The sequence below is a fragment of the Myodes glareolus genome, chromosome 7 (assembly GCF_982192425.1).
Source record: "Myodes glareolus chromosome 7, mMyoGla1.1, whole genome shotgun sequence".
Lineage (NCBI taxonomy): Eukaryota > Metazoa > Chordata > Mammalia > Rodentia > Cricetidae > Myodes > Myodes glareolus.
The window spans coordinates 74554843-74563307 of record NC_142032.1 but is presented as its reverse complement, the minus strand read 5'-3'; the positions used below and the strand labels follow the sequence as shown (position 1 = coordinate 74563307).

Sequence of the window (8465 nt, the reverse complement as noted above, 5' to 3'; positions counted from 1 at the left end):
ACGGTGTTAGCAGCCTTCTCTTCTGAGGCTTCTTCTCTTGCCTCGAAAATGGCTGGCTTCACTTGGGGTGTCTCTGTGTGATTCGGCCATTCCTCCGCATGTCCAGGTTCTCTCTTTTATTGATGGATGTAAGTTATGCTGGACTGAGAACACCCTTAAAGAACTGTGAACTTCATGAGCTCTTTTTAAAGCTTTATTTGCAAATGCAATCCCCTTCTGAGGTCTGAGGGAGTTAACATACAAACTCTAAGAGGATGGGGGCACAATTCAGGCCATAATGAGCGGAGTGAACGCATTTGAAACCAACCATGCAGAATAGGAGGCTTTTACATGGGGAAATTGGAAACAGCACCATGGTTCCTGTGGCCTAGGATGAGCTCCATCACCTTCGGTGACGCGGGACGCTTCCTTCTACTGGGAGTGAGGGGCGCACAGCAGAAGCTGACACCATGGTTCCCTAGTTATGCAACAGCTTAAGGTCTCCTCTTCTGGAAGCCACACTTCTGTGGTCTGTAACAGGAGAGTGAGAATTAATGATACTAGCTTCAGGGCCAGGCGACCAGGAAGGAGCGCGCACGTGAGCCATTTCACCGGCTGACATGTGCGAGGTCCGCCGCTTCCTGTGTTGCTTTCGGATTCATTTCTTGCTGCGATAGCTGAGCTGTATAGAAGCTTCTGGCATTCTTCTTGCCTCCTGGGGTTATTGCTAAGGTCCAAGTGCTTACTGAGTAAATGTCAGCAGTTGGATTTAAAGATTCTGGCTAAACTTGGCTACTACAGTCTCAAGTATGCACAGAGATTCGTACGTGATCGGAAAATGTTTGAGCACTGTAGAAAGCAGACACTGGGATAAAACGTGAAGGTTTCAGACACCCCCATCACCCCGCCTCTTTTCATGTGCCCCCTGAGCTTGCTCTCTGTTATGGAGGCCTTCTGATGTCTGCCCTTCAAGGTCAGATGTTTGAATTCTACCCCGCAGTGTGTAGGTTTTAAGAGGAAGGACTTTTAGAAGGTAGTCATGAGTGGGACAGACGTCCTCCTCAGACACAGGGAAGCTTGCTCACTCCCTGCTGGTGAAAGCACAGCAAGAAAACCACCATTGCAAGGCAAGAGGTAGTCCTTGCCAACACCCAACCATCTCACCGTCTCAGTACTCAGGTTACAGTCTTTCTAACTCTCAGGAGAACTAAGTATGAGTTGTTATAGTCACAGAGTCTCAGGAAAGTTGTTACAATGGCCTGCACAGACTAAGCCACCAATCCCTTTCTCCAGGGCATATGCAGCATGTTTATAAACAATAGCATGTTCATGAACGATACACTAGACCCACTCCACTCCTGGAAGGAGTTCGTATGAACCAGGGGAAGCTAGACAGACGGAGCAATGAGCAGATGGCAGGATCAAGTCGGGTCTTCACATTCCAGGAAACTATCAGACAGTGAGACCCCGTGGAAGTTTTAGTCTGGGGTCAGGTGGCAATGACTGGTACACAGAGGCCCAGCTTGAGAACTTATAGACAGGGGAGAGCATTTCAGGCCATGGAGGCCGGCTGAATGAAGAAAGCAAACCATAGGCAGAGAAGAGCAGGCAGGATGGAGCCCTGGGTGCAGACAGCTCTGGCTGGTGCACTGTGGCAAGAGAGGAAGAAGTGCGGGCAGTCCTGGAGGAAGCTGAGGCCTGAGTGCCGGGCATACGCAGTGGGAAACGGGAACCTGCTCTGGAGGTGTAGCTGGCCAAACCCTAGCTTCAGTTGTCACGTGTTCTTCAGACAGTCAGTGGACAAGGGTCTCTGATTTTAGTGGTATGTAAGATTCAGGCGGCCAGCCTGGACAGTCTGGCCACCTCCCCATCCCAGGGACTTCACTGAATCCTGTCTGTAGAGTATCCCTTGTAGCCTAAGGTGACATCGCCGTGGGTTCCAGGGTGGGAATGTGGATATCCTTGGTGGCCATTATTCCGCTTACCATACTCATATAGCCACAAGTTCGAAGTGCTCACAGGTACACTAGTTGTGGAGAAACTGCTGCCTCCAGGCTGGCCCCATGTCCTCTCCCTTTGGCTACTCCTTGAGGTAACTGATTGTTCTGATCCTCCCTTCAGATAAGGACATAGCCTTCTCCAGCAGTGACCATTTCCAGGCCAATATCTCTTGCTCTGGCCTGGGTAGAGCCATCTCTTGTTGGCATGCAGAGACTTATCCATTCTCCCACTCCACACAATGGCTGCCACCTCCCAGGCTTGGAGGACTTGGCTTCAGCCTTCACCGGCATTCGTAACTCATTTCCACAGTGAGTCCGGGCTCCTGCTTCCCCTCTGAGCAAGTCCAATCAGTACATGCTTGACATTTCAAACCCTTGGGAGCAAGGAACGAGGAGCTAGAACCCACAGCTCAGCCTTGACTGCCATATTGGGGGGTGCTTACCCCATTCTGTGCACACAGGCTTCCTTTACTGTGCCACCAGGGTTAGGGTTCTTTCTTGTTTCAGCTCTAAGCACCAAAGCAAACACTCTGAGGGCTTCTTTGTTGGCACCGCAGAGTTTTCCGGAGCCTATTTGAGAATAATGTGGGAAAAGCATGAGTTCCCATGAACAGCACTCATAGCCATGAGGACTGTCCTGGGGACAAGGCACCTTTCCAGAGACACAGGCTACCATGCACCTGTGGGGGTGTCTCAAGCTCCAAGCAAATCTGCCATCACTCCCAACTCTGGCCTTCTCTCCCCTCCATGTCTCTGTCCACCACCCCCCTCCCCATGTGTTCAACAAATCTCCTGTGACTAGCTTTCCTAGTTCGAGGTTGGGCAGCACGAGCTCACAGCAGAGCAGGCAGGGACGTACAGACCATCAGATGCACTGTGTTAAGTACCAAGAAGACAATGCATCGACAAATGAGAGGGTAGTGCCCAATGCCGTCAAGGAGACAGAGACGCAATCAGGAGAGGCTTCCTGACGGAGGAGATACCCGAGCAGACTGGAAACTCAACCAAGCAGAGGCAGAGGGACTAACTATGCCTCCTTACTTCTATTGCCCATCAGATTCTATATAGAGTCCTTGCCTGTGGGGCCTGGCAACCTCCCAGTCTCCATCCATATAGTCCCCCAGCGTGGTGGTAGTAGCTTCAAGATTTACACTGCAATTCTGCTTCAACATCTGCCGTGAAGCCAGGAATAAGCTTGGCCATGCTGTTGGCTAACACTGCTCCATGGGGACTTCTCAGCCACCACCCACACTGTTGAGTGCCTCCTTTAAACTGAATAGGCCTCGAGCCAGTCCCCAGAAGATGCTGCAGCGGGCGGCACTGAAAAGTACAGCGCGGTGAGGTGGTTGTTGGTAGCAGACCTGGAACCCAGACACACCTCCAGCCTAGTCCCATCACTGCTGGCCATTATCAGCCAGAAGACCCCAGGTCAGTCCTGGACCCTTCCAAAGTTTCTGTTTCCCAACCATAAAGCTGGAGAAATAATAGAGTTCATCCCCCAGGGTCGGTGAGAGAATGATGCGGAGTTCGCCTTCAGCCCCGTGTCTGGTTTGTGTCAAGCTACAGCGAATGTACTTCAAAGAGACATGTAAAGCCACTTACCAAGTGTCAGCACCTAAGAGTTGCCTGATGAGCCATTCTCTGCATCAAGACAACAGGCCGTCCTGACCACTTGGTTTGGAGACACAGGAAAGCAGGAGATGTGAAACAAACCAGAGGAGAGGCTCTCTGGACCTTCTGGAAGACGGAGATGCAAATGGGGGTTTGAAGGAGGACCTGGAGGAGGGAGATGCTCGGTGTCTTGGAATAGCCCCAGAGCTCTCCACAGAGAGAGCCTGTCTGGGGGTTTCCTGTAGATAGAGGGATCCCCTATTCTCAGCCCAAAAGTGGGGCTGAGCAAAGGGGTTCTGGTGGAGGCCAGAGGGCACCTTCTTATCCGAATAAGGTCAGGAGTCAAGCTGGTCCAGGGATCACTTCAGAATGACTTGTCAGAGGCCAGCTTCCTAGTGGATCAGTAGTCACTCACCTGTATCTTCTAAGCACCCTCTGTATCAGCCTGTGGTTCATCCCAGCATCTGGGGGATTTAGGGAGGTAGTTGGGGTTGTCGCCTGGTAGGGAGACAAGGGCACATGCATTTATTTTAGGACAAGACAAGCACCAAAGGACAGTGTTAGCCACACTTTCTGGACTCCAGGGAGGAGCCAAGAGACCCTATGGCTGGCCCATTGGCAACAAAGTATTTGCAGCAGTCGTTGGGTGACTGTTATGGGCAACCTCCTGCTTTCGGTGGCTTCCTTTTCTGTAACTTCTGTGGTGAATGAAGCCAGATCTTCTTGATTCTATCCAGGGGGATAAAGGGGGACAAGGGAGCTCCAGGAGCTGGCAGAGTCAATCCATGGCGCTTGGGAGTCACAGGAGATCTTAGGATAGTGTTCACTCCTGTCCCGTATACTCCCTCACTGCTGTTGGCATCCGTGTGGACCCCAGTCATGCCCAGAGGGGTCTCAAGAATAGATCCAGAAACACGGGGCAAAATGGAAATGGAGACACAGCCTGGGGACAGTTAGCAGCGTGGGCTGCAGAGAGCCTAGAAGACTATTCTGAGAACTCCCAGCCTTTCTGGAATTTGCAATGTGACTCCCTCCCTGTGTGAGGTACAGCCATGGAGTCACACATCACTGCTTAGGATCCCGGGCCACCTCCCAGGCTCAGTGCCTCACCACCCTTTTCAGTTGAGTTGACTGAAGTCTTGCCTCACTCGGAACGAAATGCCAAGGACTTGGGTCTTAAACAAGCTCCCCTTGTCCTTCGCTGGTCATTTGAGCATCTACTGCAAGCTTCCTGGCATGCTCCAGGCTCTCCTGCTGGCCCTGGCTTGGGATCCTCCTTCTGCCTCCCAGTGCCTCCCACTTCCTGTCTCTCCAACTGTCTCAAGGAAAATGCAAACCTTCTGTGCTCAGCACAGGCATGTCCATCAAAGTGCAACTCGCAGACTGGAACATCATCTTGGTGGGTGGTTTCAGACCCTGGCTGCCAGAGCCCAGGCAGTCAATGGGACTGTGGACCAACTTCCTTCCCTTCCTTCCGCTTCGGAGAGGAGGAGCCTGCGCCTGGAATCCTGTTCAGGACAAGGGGTGGGGAAAGACAGAGCCCTTGGTCCCTGCCTCTGTTTGTGTGGGGCCATGAATGCTTCTTCCAGTTCACCGACTTCCTCACCAGTAGCCTGAGAGGCAGGGTTTGTTTGCCCTGGTTTTACAGATGGGCAAACCAAGGCTCTGAGAAGTCACGTGACTTTCTCAACTCCACTCTCCCACCTGGCACAGTCAGGACGGCTTTACCAGTTTGACCTTAGTGTCTTTTCTCTTCGACAGACATTTGGGCACGGCGCTCCACCCAACCCGTGGGAGGTCTCCATTAATGGCACAGGTCCTGATTTCACCAGGACACGTATCTAATACAGGAACAAAATATTTGAAGCAAAGCTTTCAGGATATCTGCATTCTTGACCTAGAAAGTTTCCTTGTTGGATACCACCTGCAGAGCCACTGTGTGCCTCTGGGAGAACTGTGCCTGGTGTCTCCCCTGCCTAGGGTAGATGCCACCCCCCAGGCACAGGTGGCACTGGTACTTGCCACTCCTTTATGCTCATTTCTCCCTATCCGTTCATGCCAGCATCACGCGTGCTCCCTCTCCTGATCTCGCTGCTAGGCACACATGTTTCTGGACCCTCCTGCCATTCTTTCTCCTTGGCACCTGGCACTGCCACCAAGGGGCATCTCAGAGTTCAGAAGCGCCAAGTGTAGGCATCTGCCTCAGGAATAGGTTTGCTAGGCCGTCTGCGGAGCTCTGTTCTGATTCCATGAAATGGGATCCTTTGTAACAATTCAGGTAGAAATAGGCCATGAATTTGAAGGAGAGTGGAGAGGGGATGGTGGGAGGTTTTAGATGTAAAAAATGGAAGGGAGAAATGTAATTAAATTAGAATCTCAAAAATGTTTAAACATTTCTGTTTTGTATCTATATAATTTCCTGAGTTTCAGGGTTTGACTTCCTAGCAGGCCCCTGGGTGACTCGGGAGCTGGTGGTCTGGGATTGCCATCCTACAGGCCCCTGGGTGACTCGGGAGCTGGTGGTCTGGGCACTGCCCTTTAGGGAACTGTAGCTGGCACTGACACAGAGCAGACTGAAGACCTTGCTTTGAAGAAAGGAGGAGGAAACGTCACTGGGAGACGTAGGGTTGACTGGGAGGCAGCATCAAGGGCAGCTGGCAACAGAGAGAACTTCAAATGGAAGAAGGTAATCATATCTACTTCACCACCTCCAGCCTACAGCAGCCTTGCGGGAGAAGCCTTGTAAGACCGATTCACAAGGGAGGGGAACAGAAGCTCAAGGAAGAAAGAGCCATGGTTTCCTAGGTGTCAGCGAAGACCCAGAATCTGAAAGTACACCCTCTTAATTCCAGAAACGGGTACTCTGCTAGACCTACATCTGAGCAGAGATGGAGTGCCAGAAGCTTCTCTGCAGGGCTGGGCATGGAGTCAGTGTTCAGAGCACATTGTTAGAGAGAGGAAAAATGAATGAATGAATGAATGAGAGAACAGAACTGTTTGAGAGCCTGGAAAGCAGGCCAAGAGATTCCCTCTATGACTTCATGCTCTAACGTCTCCTCCTACCTGTGTCTTATCTGAAAGGTGACCCCCATTACACTTGCCCAGCTGATAAAGCCAGGCGGTGCACCTGCCCCTGTTACCCAAACCTGATACCCAAATAGGAAACTGGCTTGAGATAAGGCCGAGGAGGGCAATGCATGGAATCATGGGGTGGGGCTGGCCACGAGTGTCCGCCGAGCCTTTCCTAAGCTCTGTGCCAGGCTCCTTCAGGGTGAGGCCGGAAGCCACACAGCTCCTGCCCTCCTACAGGTTATAGAAAAGAAATAATTGCAAACAGGATGTGGGCCGGGCAAAGGGAGAAGTAGGAAGCAGGTGGTCAGTGTTCCACGACAGGGTCTGGGAGTCGGGACTGAGAGATGAGAAGAAATGAGCCAGGAGTTAGCGGTGCCAGGAGAGGGGCCTGACCCTTCACACTGTAATTGCTAAGGAGTAAGAGGTTCTTAAAGTTTAGCTCACACTTCCCTACCCCATCCCCCACCCGCTCCCTGTCAATATTCAGGCTCAGCTTCCTGTTTGTTCCTTCTGGCTTTATCACAGGTTGGTCTCCTGAAGCAAGGGCCCAGTCCCTGGATTTTTCGCTCAGGTCTCCCTCTCCTCTACCTCCCTCCCACCCCTCACTTCCTCATTTAGGTCCATAGGAGCCTCCTGTGGCCTGGTATTTGAGTGCTGGACTTGCGAAGATTTTGTAGCTGGTTAAACAAAGCCATGTTAAAAATGAAGTTACAGGTGCAGTGGAACAGCTCAGGCTGTGTTCTATCAAAGTCAAAGGCAAGAAGTACTCGAATCCTGCAGCTTCCCAGCCCCTTTACCTTTCATGTTATTTATGTCATCAGGGATATTTACAGATGTTGCATTCTGTAATGGGAATATCACATACCATGGCATTGTGCATCTCTGCTGGTCTACGCTCACGCCTGCCACCTGAGTAGGAGGTAGATACCTGATGTGGGATGCCCTTCTGTATACGTGTTGCTTTTATTAGCTAATGAATAAAGCTGCTTCAGCCAATGGCTTAGCAGAGTAAAGCCAGGTGGGAAATCCGAACAGAGACAAAGAAGAGTAGGCAGAGGCACAGAGATGCCATGTAGTTACCAAAGAAGAAAGATGCCAGAACGCTGGAACCTTACTAGTAGGCCACAGCTTTGTGGTGATATACAGATTAATAGAAATGGGTTAATTTAAGATGTAAGAGTTAGTTAATAAGAAGCCTGAGCTAATAGGCCAGACAGCATTGCAATATAGTTTCTGTGTGATTATTTGAGTCTGGGCAGCCAGGATATGAATGAGGACCTCAGTCTACAAAATGGTGCCCACCATCTGGGTCACAGATCCACATAAGACCTAGAAAAGCTTAAGAAGAAGGAGGGCTTCTAGACCCACAAAAATGGGAGCCAAGAGCAGCTTATTGGTAGTCACATTTTTTTTTCCAGATGGGTTCTGTTTGCTGGCAGCAAACAGAGGCACAGCTCCTTAAAGAGAACGCTTCCTGGCTCAGCATTAGCAGCAAAAACTGCAAGGCTTTAAAGAAACAGCGGCTTCCTGATTTATGCTGGCAGCATGAACTCTGACTCTTTTGGGAGGTCTTGCACTTGAATGGGGTTTGTGAGCAGTGTGCTACTAGTTGCTTAATGGCAACATAGATGCGATGCATCCCTGGAGCTGGGGTGGTGAGCACGGCTCGCAGAGGTGGTGAACACACCTCTCCATGTTGTATGGGGCAGAGCCAATAGGCAGGGATGTGGAGTTGGTCCTAGCCATGCCCACTTAGTATTTTTTAAAAAGAAAAAATGTGCTCTTGGTCAGAAAAATGATTGC

General features: G+C 50.9%; 1 long non-coding RNA gene across 2 annotated transcripts; it reads right to left on the bottom strand.

Moving 5' to 3' along the window:
* Nucleotides 1-179: 179 nt before the first annotated feature.
* LOC146893477 (uncharacterized) lies at nucleotides 180-5195 on the bottom strand. Of its 2 annotated transcripts, XR_015738422.1 has the most exons (5): nucleotides 4928-5195; nucleotides 4006-4088; nucleotides 3582-3755; nucleotides 2423-2549; nucleotides 180-510 (listed from the first exon to the last, which is right to left on the bottom strand). It is a non-coding gene; the product is annotated as an uncharacterized LOC146893477 (long non-coding RNA). The 2 variants fall into 2 exon arrangements; XR_015738421.1 differs by having other exon boundaries at nucleotides 180-2549; nucleotides 4928-5192.
* Between the last annotated feature and the right edge of the window lie 3270 nt (nucleotides 5196-8465).